Genomic DNA, 17,206 nt, shown 5'->3' on the forward strand with positions numbered 1-17,206 from the left:
AGAGAGTTTCGGGGGTCAACGCCCCCGCGGCCCGGTCTGTGACCAGGCCTCCTGGTGGATCAGCGCCTGATCAACCAGGCTGTTGCTGCTGGCTGCACGCAAACCAACGTACGAGCCACAGCCCGGCTGATCAGGAACTGCCTTTAGGTGCTTGTCCAGTGCCAGCTTGAAGACTGCCAGGGGTCTGTTGGTAATCCCCCTTATGTGTGCTGGGAGGCAGTTGAACAGTCTCGGTCCCCTGACACTTATTGTATGGTCTCTTAACGTGCTAGTGACACCCCTGCTTTTCATTGGGGGGATGGTGCATCGTCTGCCAAGTCTTTTGCTTTCGTAGTGAGTGATTTTCGTGTGCAAGTTCGGTACTAGTCCCTCTAGGATTTTCCAGGTGTATATAATCATGTATCTCTCCCTCCTGCGTTCCAGGGAATACAGGTTTAGAAACCTCAAGCGCTCCCAGTAATTGAGGTGTTTTATCTCCGTTATGCGCGCCGTGAAAGTTCTCTGTACATTTTCTAGGTCGGCAATTTCACCTGCCTTGAAAGGTGCTGTTAGAGTGCAGCAATATTCCAGCCTAGATAGAACAAGTGACCTGAAGAGTGTCATCATGGGCTTGGCCTCCCTAGTTTTGAAGGTTCTCATTATCCATCCTGTCATTTTTCTAGCAGATGCGATTGATACAATGTTATGGTCCTTGAAGGTGAGATCCTCCGACATAATCACTCCCAGGTCTTTGACGTTGGTGTTTCGCTCTATTTTGTGGCCAGAATTTGTTTTGTACTCTGATGAAGATTTAATTTCCTCATGTTTACCATATCTGAGTAATTGAAATTTCTCATCGTTGAACTTCATATTGTTTTCTGCAGCCCACTGAAAGATTTGGTTGATGTCCGCCTGGAGCCTTGCAGTGTCTGCAATGGAAGACACTGTCATGCAGATTCGGGTGTCATCTGCAAAGGAAGACACGGTGCTGTGGCTGACATCCTTGTCTATGTCGGATATGAGGATGAGGAACAAGATGGGAGCTAGTACTGTGCCTTGTGGAACAGAGCTTTTCACCGTAGCTGCCTCGGACTTTACTCTGTTGACGACTACTCTCTGTGTTCTGTTAGTGAGGAAATTATAGATCCATCGACCAACTTTTCCTGTTATTCCTTTAGCGCGCATTTTGTGCGCTATTACGCCATGGTCACACTTGTCGAAGGCTTTTGCAAAGTCTGTATATATTACATCTGCATTCTTTTTGTCTTCTAGTGCATTTAGGACCTTGTCGTAGTGATCCAGTAGTTGAGACAGACAGGAGCGACCTGTTCTAAACCCATGTTGCCCTGGGTTGTGTAACTGATGGGTTTCTAGATGGGTGGTGATCTTGCTTCTTAGGACCCTTTCAAAGATTTTTATGATATGGGATGTTAGTGCTATTGGTCTGTAGTTCTTTGCTGTTGCTTTACTGCCCCCTTTGTGGAGTGGGGCTATGTCTGTTGTTTTTAGTAACTGAGGGACGACCCCCGTGTCCATGCTCCCTCTCCATAGGATGGAAAAGGCTCGTGATAGGGGCTTCTTGCAGTTCTTGATGAACACAGAGTTCCATGAGTCTGGCCCTGGGGCAGAGTGCATGGGCATGTCATTTATCGCCTGTTCGAAGTCATTTGGCGTCAGGATAACATCGGATAGGCTTGTGTTAATCAAATTTTGTGGCTCTCTCATAAAAAATTCATTTTGATCTTCGACTCTCAGTCTGGTTAGCGGCTTGCTAAAAACTGAGTCATATTGGGACTTGAGTAGCTCACTCATTTCCTTGCTGTCATCTGTGTAGGACCCATCTTGTTTAAGTAGGGGCCCAATACTGGACGTTGTTCTCGATTTTGATTTGGCATAGGAGAAGAAATACTTTGGGTTTCTTTCGATTTCATTTATGGCTTTTAGTTCTTCCCGCGATTCCTGACTCCTAAAGGATTCTTTTAGCTTAAGTTCGATGCTTGCTATTTCTCTGACCAGTGTCTCCCTGCGCATTTCTGATATATTGACCTCTTTTAGCCGCTCTGTTATTCTTTTCCGTCGCCTGTAAAGGGAGCGCCTGTCTCTTTCTATTTTACATCTACTCCTCCTTTTTCTTAGAGGAATAAGCCTTGTGCATACATCGAGTGCCACCGAGTTAATCTGTTCTAGGCATAAGTTTGGGTCTGTGTTGCTTAGTATATCTTCCCAGCTTATATCGGTTAGGACTTGGTTTACTTGGTCCCACTTTATGTTTTTGTTATTGAAGTTGAATTTGGTGAATGCTCCCTCGTGACTAGTCTCATTTTGTCGGTCTGAGGCTCCACGCATACATGTCTGAACCTCAATTATGTTGTGATCTGAGTATATTGTTTTTGATATGGTGACATTTCTTATCAGATCATCATTGTTAGTGAAGATGAGGTCTAGTGTATTCTCCAGTCTAGTAGGCTCTATTATTTGCTGGTTTAAATTGAATTTTGTGCAGAGATTTAAAAGCTCGTGTGAGTGTGAGTTTTCATCAGAGCTGCCTCCTGGTGTTATTACTGCAACAATATTATTTGCTATATTCCTCCATTTTAGGTGCCTTAAGTTGAAATCCCCCAGGAGCAAGATGTTGGGTGCAGGAGCTGGAAGATTTTCCAGACAGTGGTCAATTTTTAACAGCTGTTCCTGGAATTGCTGGGATGTTGCATCCGGAGGCTTGTAGACTACCACAATGACTAGGTTTTGGTTCTCGACCTTTACTGCTAAAACTTCCACTACGTCATTTGATGCATTAAGCAGTTCTGTGCAAACAAGTGACTCTGCAATGTACAGGCCAACCCCCCCCTTTTGCCTGTTCACTCTGTCACATCTGTATAGGTTGTAACCTGGGATCCATATTTCGTTGTCCAAGTGATCCTTTATGTGGGTCTCAGTGAAAGCCGCGAACATTGCCTTTGCCTCTGCAAGCAGTCCACGGATGAAAGGTATTTTGTTGTTTATTGCTGGCTTTAGACCCTGTATATTTGCAAAGAAGAATGTTATCGGACTGGTGGTATTGTTGGTACTGGGGGGGGATTTTTTTTCCGGCATTAGTATCTGTATCTGTTGGGACCAAGTTTACCTGGAGTTTACCTGGAGAGAGTTTCGGGGGTCAATGCCCCCGCGGCCCGGTCTGTGACCAGGCCTCCTGGTGGATCAGCGCCTGATCAACCAGGCTGTTGCTGCTGGCTGCACGCAAACCAACGTACGAGCCACAGCCCGGCTGATCAGGAACTGACTTTAGGTGCTTGTCCAGTGCCCGCTTGAAGACTGCCAGGGGTCTGTTGGTAATCCCCCTTGTGTGTGCTGGGAGGCAGTTGAACAGTCTCGGGCCCCTGACACTTATTGTATGGTCTCTTAACGTGCTAGTGACACCCCTGCTTTTCATTGGGGGGATGGTGCATCGTCTGCCAAGTCTTTTGCTTTCGTAGTGAGTGATTTTCGTGTGCAAGTTCGGTACTAGTCCCTCTAGGATTTTCCAGGTGTATATAATCATGTATCTCTCCCTCCTGCGTTCCAGGGAATACAGGTTTAGAAACCTCAAGCGCTCCCAGTAATTGAGGTGTTTTATCTCCGTTATGCGCGCCGTGAAAGTTCTCTGTACATTTTCTAGGTCGGCAATTTCACCTGCCTTGAAAGGTGCTGTTAGAGTGCAGCAATATTCCAGCCTAGATAGAACAAGTGACCTGAAGAGTGTCATCATGGGCTTGGCCTCCATAGTTTTGAAGGTTCTCATTATCCATCCTGTCATTTTTCTAGCAGATGCGATTGATACAATGTTATGGTCCTTGAAGGTGAGATCCTCCGACAGAATCACTCCCAGGTCTTTGACGTTGGTGTTTCGCTCTATTTTGTGGCCAGAATTTGTTTTGTACTCTGATGAAGATTTAATTTCCTCATGTTTACCATATCTGAGTAATTGAAATTTCTCATCGTTGAACTTCATATTGTTTTCTGCGGCCCACTGAAAGATTTGGTTGATGTCCGCCTGGAGCCTTGCAGTGTCTGCAATGGAAGACACTGTCATGCAGATTCGGGTGTCATCTGCAAAGGAAGACACGGTGCTGTGGCTGACATCCTTGTCTATGTCGGATATGAGGATGAGGAACAAGATGGGAGCTAGTACTGTGCCTTGTGGAACAGAGCTTTTCACCGTAGCTGCCTCGGACTTTACTCTGTTGACGACTACTCTCTGTGTTCTGTTAGTGAGGAAATTATAGATCCATCGACCGACTTTTCCTGTTATTCCTTTAGCGCGCATTTTGTGCGCTATTACGCCATGGTCACACTTGTCGAAGGCTTTTGCAAAGTCTGTATATATTACATCTGCATTCTTTTTGTCTTCTAGTGCATTTAGGACCTTGTCGTAGTGATCCAGTAGTTGAGACAGACAGGAGCGACCTGTTCTAAACCCATGTTGCCCTGGGTTGTGTAACTGATGGGTTTCTAGATGGGTGGTGATCTTGCTTCTTAGGACCCTTTCAAAGATTTTTTATGATATGGGATGTTAGTGCTATTGGTCTGTAGTTCTTTGCTGTTGCTTTACTGCCCCCTTTGTGGAGTGGGGCTATGTCTGTTGTTTTTAGTAACTGAGGGACGACCCCCGTGTCCATGCTCCCTCTCCATAGGATGGAAAAGGCTCGTGATAGGGGCTTCTTGCAAGTAAACCAAGTCCTAAATGATATAAGCTGGAAGATAGACTAAGCAGCACAGACCCCAACTTATGCCTAGAACAGATGTAAAATAGAAAGAGACAGATGCTCCCATTACAGGCGACGGAAAAAAATAACAGAGCGAATAAAAGAGGCTAATATATCTGAAATGCGTATGGAGACACTGGTCAGAGAAATAGCAAACATTGAACTAAAGCTAAAGGAATCTTATAGGAGTCAGGAATCGCAGTAAGAACTAAAAGCAATGAATGAAATTGAAAGAAACTCAAAGTATTTCTTTTGTAATGCCAAATCAAAGTCGAGAACAATATCCAGTATTGGGCCCCTACTTAAACGAGATGGGTCCTACACAGATGATAGGAAGGAAATGAGTGAGCTACTCAAGTCCCAATATGATTCAGCTTTTTATAAGCCGCTAACCAGACTGAAAGTCGAAGATCAAAATGAATTTTTTATGAGAGAGTCACAGAATTTGGTAAACACAAGCCTATCTGATGTTGTCCTGACGCGATAAATGACATGCCCATACACTCTGCCCCAGGGCCAGACTCATGGAACTCTGTGTTCATCAAGAACCGCAAGAATCCCCTATCACGTGCTTTTACCATCCTATGGAGAGGGAGCATGGACACGGGGGTCGTCCCACAGTTACTATTAACAACAGACATAGCCCCACTCCACAAACGGGGCAGTAAAGCAATAGCAAAGAACTACAGACTGATAGCACTAACATCCCATATCATAAAAATCTTTGAAAGGGTCCTAAGAAGCAAGATCGCCACCCACCTAGATACCCATCAATTACACAACCCAGGGCAACATGGGTTTAGAACAGGTCGCTCCTGTCTGTCCCAACTACTGGACCACTTCGACAAGGTCCTAGATGCACTAGAAGACAAAAAGAATGCAAATGTAATATACACAGACTTTGCAAAAGCCTTCGACAAGTGTGACCATGGCGTAATAACACACAAAATGCGTGCTAAAGGAATAACAGGAAAAGTTGGTAGGTGGATCTATAACTTCCTCACAAATAGAACACAAAGAGTAGTAGTCAACAGAGTAAAATCTGAGGCGGCTACGGTGAAAAGCTCTGTTGCACAAGGCACAGTACTCACTTCCATCTTGTTTCTCATCCACATATCTGACATAGACAATGAAGTCAGCCACAGCACCGTGTCTTCCTTTGCAGATGACACCCGAATCTACGTGACAGTGTCTTCCATTGCAGACACTGCAAGGCTCCAGGCGGACATCAACCAAATCTTTCAGTGGGCTGCAGAAAACAATATGAAGTTCAACGATGAGAAATTTCAATTACTCCGATATGGTAAACATGAGGAAATTAAAACTTCATCAGAGTAGAAAACAAATTCCAGCCACACAATAGAGCGAAAAATTAACGTCAAAGACCTGGGAGTGATCATGTCGGAGGATCTCACCTTCAAGGACCATAACATTGTATCAATCGCATCTGCTAGAAAAATGACAGGATGGATAATGAGAACCTTCAAAACTATGGAGGCCAAGCCCATGATGACACTCTTCAGGTCACTTGTTCTATCTAGGCTGGAATATTGCTGCACTCTAACAGCACCTTTCAAGGCAGGTGAAATTGCCGACCTAGAAAATGTACAGAGAACTTTCACGGCGCGCATAACGGAGATAAAACACCTCAATTACTGGGAGCGCTTGAGGTTTCTAAACCTGTATTCCCTGGAACGCAGGAGGGAGAGATACATGATTATATACACCTGGAAAATCCTAGAGGGACTAGTACCGAACTTGCACATGAAAATCACTCACTACGAAAGCAAAAGACTTGGCAGACGATGCACCATCCCCCCATTGAAAAGCAGGGGTGTCACTAGCACGTTAAGAGACCATACAATAAGTGTCAGGGGCCCGAGACTGTTCAACTGCCTCCCAGCACACATAAGGAGGATTACCAACAGACCCCTGGCAGTCTTCAAGCTGGCACTGGACAAGCACCTAAAGTCGGTTCCTGATCAGCCGGGCTGTGGTTCGTACGTTGGTTTGCGTGCAGCCAGCAGTAACAGCCTGGTTGATCAGGCTCTGATGCACCAGGAGGCCTGGTCACAGACCGGGCCGCGGGGGCGTTGACCCCCGGAACTCTCTCCAGGTAAACTCCAGGTAAACTCCAGGTAAACTCCAGGTAAACTCCAGGTGTGTTTTCAGGGAGATTTTCACACTTTTGATTTTAAATTAATGAGATGATTTCTTTGTATGGTGGAATTTATTTTTGAGTTCCTGATGTCTCATGATCAATATTACAAAAAAAAAAAACTTTCTGGAGTTAACAAGTCGATTTGAAAATCCTTAGAATATCTCAGTTTAATAACCGCTGTTTTAAAATTATATTTATGGAACCAATCATATATTCTGGAAAGCAAATTCTGAGGCTTCCTAAACAGAAGACTTTTTTAATTTCGTTTGTAATAATAATAATAATAATAATAATAATAATAATAATAATAATAATAATAGTAATAATAATAATAATAATAATAATAATAATAATAATAATAATAATAATAATAGGAGGCGGAACTCTGTGTATAAGCTGTCTACAACAATAATTGCTCTTTTTTTTTTTTTGCTTTAATAATAAACTATAATCTAACGTTCCTTCAGTGAATAGAGTGAGTCAGTTATGGTGGTGTCGTGCTGATCCATCTAAGGTACAAAAGTTCTGCGGAGATCTCAATCTTATCAAGGTCTTCCCTTTATTTACTAGCTACAATAACTGCCAATTTTATCTCTCTCACGAGAACACTAACAACAGTGTTCAGGAAAATTACCGGATTAAGTAAATTATGGTGTATTGTCCTGACATTCACGCAATACAATAGCAGGAAGATTGATGTTTTTTTGTGGTTGTTTTGTGGTGTATATATAGTAACCCAAGACATCAACAACCACTGTACATCACTCGTGCTTGCTATCGCACGAAGGTAAGTTGCTAGTGTTACTGCTGCTGTATTATCCTTGTGGGTTTAGCGTTTAGGTACATAATATTCGCCAGGACAAGTGTCCTGACACGGGTCTTAATCTCTCGGTGACTCATTAAGTACTGAGTTTTGAGTGTAATAATAATAATAATAATAATAATAATAATAAGCGTTACTGTTCCGCCAGAGTCAGTACTGGAACACTGGTTCACGGAGCTCACTTGGTTACTTCTCCGCCAGAGTCAGTACTGGAACTGGTTCACGGAGCTCACTTGGTTACTTCTCCGCCAGAGTCAGTACTGGAACACTGGTTCACGGAGCTCACTTGGTTACTGCTCCGCCAGTCAGTACTGGAACACTGGTTCACGGAGCTCACTTGGTTACTGCTCCGCCAGAGTCAGTACTGGAACACTGGTTCACGGAGCTCACTTGGTTACTGTTCTGCCAGAGTCAGTACTGGAACACTGGTTCACGGAGCTCACTTGGTTACTGCTCCGCCAGTCAGTACTGGAACACTGGTTCACGGAGCTCACTTGGTTACTGTTCCGCCAGAGTCAGTACTGGAACACTGGTTCACGGAGCTCACTTGGTTACTGCTCCGCCAGAGTCAGTACTGGAACACTGGTTCACGGATAACCCATGGATCAAATCAAATCAAGTTTATTCTCTATAAAGATTACAATGTGGCCCGGTGGCCTGGTGGCTAAAGCTCCCGCTTCACACACGGAGGGCCCGGGTTCGATTCCCGGCGGGTGGAAACATTTCGACACGTTTCCTTACACCTGTTGTCCTGTTCACCTAGCAGCAAATAGGTACCTGGGTGTTAGTCGACTGGTGTGGGTCGCATCCTGGGGGACAAGATTAAGGACCCCAATGGAAATAAGTTAGACAGTCCTCGATGACGCACTGACTTTCTTGGGTTATCCTGGGTGGCTAACCCTCCAGGGTTAAAAATCCAAACGAAAACTTAACTTAACTTAACTTACATATTTTAGGATATTGTGTGGTTTACATGTTATAAAATACTAATTACAGAGAGGGTCACTATCACACCTAGCATGGCTATGCATTTCGGGCAGACTAAGATTAATTCATAACTCTAAATTATTACAGATTCTGGAGCAAGTTGGTATTAAGGCTAAGTAACTACATTACAGTTTGTAAATTTAGCAATGTGAATGCTTTTGTTTTGGTACAATACATAGTATCTATATTGGAGTATTTTTATTTATTTTATTTATTTATTTATTTTATGTCTTTGCAAACAGTACATTGATATTTTATATTTACAATAGTGGGTTGCAATACAAAGAGAGCCTCTATTATGCCTAGGTATTATGGTCCAACTTAACATTATTGGCTTACAGACATCTTAACACTAAGGATTATATCATAGTTGTACAATAGAATATTAATTATTTCATAGTTGTACAGTAGAATATTAATTATTTCATAGTTGAACAGTAGATTATTAATTATAAGTGAATTAAATTTGTATAAGACAAAGGATATATTCTTATAGTCTAAAATGCTTTTTGTGAAAACAATGGTTCAATTATATTCGTGTCAACAATGGATAAAAGGTTCAATGTGATTGTTTCAGTTATGATGTGGGAGTACATAGGTGAGTAAGTGTGTACTGAGTATTTAGCATTTAGTCTAAGGTGATTAAGTGGCTTTTGAGAAGAGTCTTAAATTGATTTTCAGACTGGGTTACTTTAATATCTTTTGGTAATGAATTCCATATTTTGGGGCTCTTTATGTGCATAAAGTTTTTACACAGTGTGATATGGACACGAGGTATATCAAAAAGAGATCTGTGTCTTGTGTTGTTGTCATGTGTCCTGTTTAGGTTGGTGAGAAGTTTGAGTGGAGGGTTTATATTTGCGTGTATTGTCCTGTGTATGTAGTAGACACATGAATAGGAATGGATGTTCTTAATGGTGATCAGATTCAGACTTTTGAAAATTGGTGGAGTATGCTGGCGAGAGTGGGAATTTGTTATCATTCTTACTGCTGCCTTTTGCTGGGTTATTAGGGGTTTTAGGTGATTGGATGTTGTTGATCCCCATGCACAAATTCCATATGTAAGATAAGGGTATATGAGTGAATGGTACAGTGCCAGGAGAGCTGATTGTGGAACGTAGTACCTTATCTTTGATAGTATGCCTACAGTCTTGGAGATTTTCTTGGTGATTTGTTGTGTGTGTCCGGAACTTAAGGCTACTGTCAAGGTGGATACCTAGGAATTTTCCCTCTGTGAGTCTTGTGACTGGTGATCCATTTAGCGTTATGTTAATCAGATCATTTACAGCTTTGTTTCCAAACTGAATGAAATGGGTTTTATCAGTATTCAGGGTAAGTTTATTAGTCATCATCCAGGCAGATATTTTCTGCAATTCGGCATTGACTGTGTTTGTTAGTATGACTGTGTTTGGGTGGGAAAAGACATATGTAGTGTCATCTGCAAATAATATGGGTTTGAGTAGCTGTGATGCATTCGGTAGATCATTGATGTAGATGAGAAAGAGGAGTGGTCCAAGGAAGCTTCCTTGTGGGGCTCTTACTGTGGTTGGTTGGGTGGAAGAGTTTGCATCATTTGCATACACATATTGAGTTCTGTTACTAAGGTATGATTTTAGGTAGTTGAGGGAGAGGCCTCTGATACCACAGTGCGTTAATTTGGAGTAAAACAATTCATGGTCGACTGTATCGAAAGCTTTACGTAAATCAATGAAAATGCCCAGCGGGACTTCTTTCTTTTCGAGTGCGGTATATATTAGTTCTAGCATGTGTATGATAGCATCATTTGTGCTTTTATTATTCCTGAATCCAAACTGATAAGGGTTTAATATGATGTGTGAGACGAGGTAGGAATAGATCCGTCTATAAATTAATTTTTCAAAGATTTTAGAGAGCAGTGGTAAGTTAGATATTGGTCTATAGTTATTCAAGTCAGCTTGGTCACCTCCTTTGTGTATCGGAGTGACCCTTGCTATTTTGAGGATTGTTGGGAAGGTAGATGATTCAATGGATTTGTTAAAGAGCGTTGCAATAATTGGTGACAATACTTGAGAAGCTTTTTTGTACATAAAATCAGGCAAGTTGTTTATGTCTCCTGCCTTGTTTTTAAGGGTGTTGATGATGAGCATAACTTCAGTGGGGTTGGTTGGAACTAGGAATAGCATATTTGGGTAGGTACCTATGAGGTAGTCTGATGGACGGGTGTTCGTGCTTGGTATTTTGTTCACTAGATTTTTTCCTATGGTGGAGAAGAAAACATTGAGTCTGTTCGCTGTTTCAGTAGGTGTCAGTAGCGGTTCATCTGATTTTGTTAGTTTGATTGTTTTGTTTTTGGATAACTTTTTATTTCCAAGAATTTCAGATAGAATTTTCCAGTTTTTTTTCATATCACCTTTGATATTATGTAATCTATTTTCATAAAAAATTTTTTAGATCTTCTCATCAGGCTGGTAAGTGCTGACGAGTAACTTTTCAACTGTTCTCTAGTTATTTGACCCATTCTATACTGTTTTTGATATTTGTGCTTTGTGTTAATGGATTTGAGGATGCTTGGTGTTAGCCAGGGATTATTCAGTCTCTTTGCTGTGATCTGTTTAGTTTTTGGGGGCAATGTTTGTTATAGAGGCTTTGGGCTTTTTTTTAGAAAATTATTTATGCATTCATTCATATCTGTATGTGTTTCAAGCTCATTTTACCAATCGATATTATTCATAACTGCTATAAAGTTGTTAACTGCTGTCTCGTTATGTAGTCTGAAAGTTACTTTAGTAATGTCTTGCAAACTTATGACTAGTCAGGATTCATTATTTTAAGATTCGTATTTCTGTGTTTATAGTCACTTGAGAGATTGTGTGAGTGTTAGTGTGAACCACCAGGTGGTTTTCGTGTACTTATCTGACAGTGGGGTGTATCAGGGAGATAAGATGTTTTCTAACGATGAGTTATCAGGTAGGGTGTTCCAGATTTTAGGACCTTTTATGTACATTGAATTTTTGTAAAGTTTTAGCAGGACACGAGGAATGTCATAGAGATGTTTATGTCTGGTGCTATGCCTGTGGGTCCTGTCACAACTATCAAAAAAGGATTTTAGGTCAGGGTTAATATTGGAATTTAAGGTCTTGTAGATGTAGGTTGCACAGTAGTAAGTGTGGAAGTTCTGAACAGTGAGTAAGTTTAGATCTGTGAAGAGTTGGGGGGGGGGTTGCGTGGGATTGGATTGCGTGATTATTCTTACTGCAGCTTTTTGTTGGGTTATTATTGGCTTTAGGTGTGTTGCTGCAGTTGATCCTCAAGCACAAATAACATAGGTGAGGTATGGATAAATGAGTGAATGGTATAGTGTGAGAAGGGCAGATTGCGGCATGCAGTATCGTATCTTGGAGAGGATCCCAACCATTTTGGATACTATTTTTGTTATGTGTCGGATATGGGTGCTGACATTCAGGTTGCTGTCGAAGTGTAGGTCTAGGATTTGCCCTCATTATGTCTGGCAATAAGAGTATTGTCTATCTTAATGTTAAGTAGTGCAACACCTGCTCTGCTACCAAACATAATATAGCAGGTTTTGTCAGTGTTAAGTGTAAGTTTATTGGCTGTCATCAAAGTAGATATTTTGAGCAGCTCCTCGTTAACAATGGTGTTGAGGGTGACAAGATTTGGGTGGGAGATGACATAATCGTGTCGTCAGCAAAGAGAATGAGGTTGAGGTGTTGTGATGCGTTGGGAAGATCATTGATGTATAAGAGGAAGAGCAGGGGTCCAAGGACACTTCCCTGTGGTGCTCCAGTATCAAGTGGCCGTGTTGATGAGGCTGTGTCTTTAATGGTGACATACTGATACCTATTAGTAAGGTAGGATTTGAAATATGCAAGTACATGGCCTCTTATACCATAATGATCAAGTTTGTGGAGTAGGATGCCATGGTCTACTGGGTCAAAAGCTTTTCTTAGGTCAATAAAAACTCCTAATGAATATTCCTCATTTTTCAGCGCTGTGTAAAGCAGATCTAGCATTTTTGCAATTGCACCATTAGTGCTTTTATTTTTTCTGAAGCCAAATTGGCAGGGGTTAAGTATGTTTTGTGCTGTTATAAATGAATATAGTCTCCTGTGCACGAGTTTCTCGAAGATTTTAGGTAGCAATGGTAAGTTTGATATTGGCCTGTAGTTGTTTAAATCTGTAGGTTCACCACCTTTATGTATTGGTGTAACCCTTGCTGTCTAGAGTAGTGTCTTGGGAATTTGCTCAGAGCATGGTCTTGCATGGTCCTATGACCGAAAGGCATTGATAATGATGTGCCAAGTGTTTGTTGAAGGTTGCTGAAACACCAGTCCTCGATGTTATATACACCAAGTTGTCAGCAACAAGACAGGATACACAGTCTCAGTGTTATATACACCAAGTTGTCAGCAACAAGACAGGATCCACAGCCTCGGTGTTATATACACCAAGTTGTCAGCAGCAAGACAGGATACACAGTCTAGATGTTATATGCACCAAGTTGTCAGTAACAAGACAGGATACACAGTCTAGATGTTATATGCACCAAGTTGTCAGTAACAAGACAGGATACTCAGTCTAGATGTTATATGCACCAAGTTGTCAGTAACAAGACAGGATACACAGTCTAGATGTTATATGCACCAAGTTGCCAGTAACAAGACAGGATACACAGCCTCGGTGTTATATGCACCAAGTTGTCAGTAACAAGACAGGATACTCAGTCTAGATGTTATATGCACCAAGTTGTCAGTAACAAGACAGGATACACAGCCTCGGTGTTATATACACCAAGTTGTCAGTAACAAGACAGGATACACAGTCTAGATGTTATATGCACCAAGTTGTCAGTAACAAGACAGGATACACAGTCTAGATGTTATATACACCAAGTTGTCAGTAACAAGACAGGATACACAGTCTAGATGTTATATACACCAAGTTGTCAGTAACAAGACAGGATACACAGTCTAGATGTTATATGCACCAAGTTGTCAGTAACAAGACAGGATACACAGCCTCGGTGTTATATGCACCAAGTTGTCAGTAACAAGACAGGATACACAGCCTCGGTGTTATATGCACCAAGGTGTCAGTAACAAGACAGGATACACAGTCTAGATGTTATATGCACCAAGTTGTCAATAACAAGACAGGATACACAGTCTAGATGTTATATGCACCAAGTTGTCAATAACAAGACAGGATACACAGTCTAGATGTTACATGCACCAAGTTGTCAATAACAAGACAGGATACACAGTCTAGATGTTATATGTACCAAGTTGTCAGCAGCAAGACAGGATACACAGCCTCAGTGTTATATACACCAAGTTGTCAGTAACAAGACAGGATACACAGCCTCGGTGTTATATGCACCAAGTTGTCAGTAACAAGACAGGATTACCTGGAGTTTACCTGGAGAGAGTTCCGGGGGTCAACGCCCCCGCGGCCCGGTCTGAGACCAGGCCTCCTGGTGGATCAGAGCCTGATCAACCAGGCTGTTGCTGCTGGCTGCACGCAAACCAACATACGAGCCACAGCCCGGCTGATCCGGAACTGACTTTAGGTGCTTGTCCAGTGCCAGCTTGAAGACTGCCAGGGGTCTGTTGGTAATCCCCCTTATGTGTGCTGGGAGGCAGTTGAACAGTCTCGGGCCCCTGACACTTATTGTATGGTCTCTTAACGTGCTAGTGACACCCCTGCTTTTCATTGGGGGGATGGTGCATCGTCTGCCAAGTCTTTTGCTTTCGTAGTGGGTGATTTTCGTGTGCAAGTTCGGTACTAGTCCCTCTAGGATTTTCCAGGTGTATATAATCATGTATCTCTCCCTCCTGCGTTCCAGGGAATACAGGTTTAGGAACCTCAAGCGCTCCCAATAATTGAGGTGTTTTATCTCCGTTATGCGCGCCGTGAAAGTTCTCTGTACATTTTCTAGGTCGGCAATTTCACCTGCCTTGAAAGGTGCTGTTAGTGTGCAGCAATATTCCAGCCTAGATAGAACAAGTGACCTGAAGAGTGTCATCATGGGCTTGGCCTCCCTAGTTTTGAAGGTTCTCATTATCCATCCTGTCATTTTTCTAGCAGATGCGATTGATACAATGTTATGGTCCTTGAAGGTGAGATCCTCCGACATGATCACTCCCAGGTCTTTGACGTTGGTGTTTCGCTCTATTTTGTGGCCAGAATTTGTTTTGTACTCTGATGAAGATTTAATTTCCTCATGTTTACCATATCTGAGTAATTGAAATTTCTCATCGTTGAACTTCATATTGTTTTCTGCAGCCCACTGAAAGATTTGGTTGATGTCTGCCTGGAGCTTTGCAGTGTCTGCAATGGAAGACACTGTCATGCAGATTCGGGTGTCATCTGCAAAGGAAGACACGGTGCTGTGGCTGACATCCTTGTCTATGTCGGATATAAGGATGAGGAACAAGATGGGAGCGAGTACTGTGCCTTGTGGAACAGAGCTTTTCACCGTAGCTGCCTCGGACTTTACTCTGTTGACGACTACTCTCTGTGTTCTGTTAGTGAGGAAATTATAGATCCATCGACCGACTTTTCCTGTTATTCCTTTAGCACGCATTTTGTGCGCTATTACGCCATGGTCACACTTGTCGAAGGCTTTTGCAAAGTCTGTATATATTACATCTGCATTCTTTTTGTCTTCTAGTGCATTTAGGACCTTGTCGTAGTGGTCCAATAGTTGAGACAGACAGGAGCGACCTGTTCTAAACCCATGTTGCCCTGGGTTGTGTAACTGATGGGTTTCTAGATGGGTGGTGATCTTGCTTCTTAGGACCCTTTCAAAGATTTTTATGATATGGGATGTTAGTGCTATTGGTCTGTAGTTCTTTGCTGTTGCTTTACTGCCCCCTTTGTGGAGTGGGGCTATGTCTGTTGTTTTTAGTAACTGTGGGACGACCCCCGTGTCCATGCTCCCTCTCCATAGGATGGAAAAGGCTCGTGATAGGGGCTTCTTGCAGTTCTTGATGAACACAGAGTTCCATGAGTCTGGCCCTGGGGCAGAGTGCATGGGCATGTCATTTATCGCCTGTTCGAAGTCATTTGGCGTCAGGATAACATCGGATAGGCTTGTGTTAATCAAATTTTGTGGCTCTCTCATAAAAAATTCATTTTGATCTTCGACTCTCAGTCTGGTTAGCGGCTTGCTAAAAACTGAGTCATATTGGGACTTGAGTAGCTCACTCATTTCCTTGTTGTCATCTGTGTAGGACCCATCTTGTTTAAGTAGGGGCCCAATACTGGACGTTGTTCTCGATTTTGATTTGGCATAGGAGAAGAAATACTTTGGGTTTCTTTCGATTTCATTTATGGCTTTTAGTTCTTCCCGCGATTCCTGACTCCTAAAGGATTCTTTTAGCTTAAGTTCGATGCTTGCTATTTCTCTGACCAGTGTCTCCCTACGCATTTCAGATATATTGACCTCTTTTAGCCGCTCTGTTATTCTTTTCCGTCGCCTGTAAAGGGAGCGCCTGTCTCTTTCTGTTTTACATCTACTCCTCCTTTTTCTTAGAGGAATAAGCCTTGTGCATACATCGAGTGCTACCGAGTTAATCTGTTCTAGGCATAAGTTGGGGTCTGTGTTGCTTAGTATATCTTCCCAGCTTATATCGGTTAGGACTTGGTTTACTTGGTCCCACTTTATGTTTTTGTTATTGAAGTTGAATTTGGTGAATGCTCCCTCGTGACTAATCTCATTATGTCGGTCTGGGGCTCCGCGCATACATGACTGAACCTCAATTATGTTGTGATCTGAGTATATTGTTTTTGATATGGTGATATTTCTTATCAGATCATCATTGTTAGTGAAGATGAGGTCTAGTGTATTCTCCAGTCTAGTAGGCTCTATTATTTGCTGGTTTAAATTGAATTTTGTGCAGAGATTTAAAAGCTCGCGTGAGTGTGAGTTTTCATCAGAGGTGCCTCCTGGTGTTATTACTGCAACAATATTATTTGCTATATTCCTCCATTTTAGGTGCCTTAAGTTGAAATCCCCCAGGAGCAAGATGTTGGGTGCAGGAGCTGGAAGGTTTTCCAGACAGTGGTCAATTTTTAACAGCTGTTCCTGGAATTGCTGGGATGTTGCATCCGGAGGCTTGTAGACTATCACAATGACTAGGTTTTGGTTCTCGACCTTTACTGCTAAAACTTCCACTACATCATTTGAGGCATTTAGCAGTTCTGTGCAAACAAGTGACTCTGCAATGTACAGGCCAACCCCCCCCCCCTTTTGCCTGTTCACTCTGTCACATCTGTATAGGTTGTAACCTGGGATCCATATTTCGTTGTCCAAGTGATCCTTTATGTGGGTCTCAGTGAAAGCCGCGAACATTGCCTTTGCCTCTGCAAGCAGTCCACGGATGAAAGGTATTTTGTTGTTTGTTGCTGGCTTTAGACCCTGTATATTTGCAAAGAAGAATGTTATCGGACTGGTGGTATTGTTGGTACTGGGGGGGGGATTTTTTTTCCGGCATTAGTATCTGTATCTGTTGG

General features: G+C 42.4%; 1 protein-coding gene across 1 annotated transcript in view; it reads left to right on the forward strand.

Moving 5' to 3' along the window:
- Nucleotides 1-7,628: 7,628 nt before the first annotated feature.
- Nucleotides 7,629-17,206, forward strand: part of LOC128687231 (uncharacterized) — a 38,090-nt gene continuing 28,512 nt past the window's right edge. Inside the window, exon 1 of the mRNA XM_053774560.2 lies at nucleotides 7,629-7,669. The gene's annotated coding sequence lies outside the window, so the exon portion shown is untranslated. The remainder of the gene's footprint in view (nucleotides 7,670-17,206) is intronic.

This window comes from Cherax quadricarinatus, chromosome 62 (genome assembly GCF_038502225.1).
Source record: "Cherax quadricarinatus isolate ZL_2023a chromosome 62, ASM3850222v1, whole genome shotgun sequence".
Taxonomy (NCBI): Eukaryota; Metazoa; Arthropoda; class Malacostraca; order Decapoda; family Parastacidae; genus Cherax; species Cherax quadricarinatus.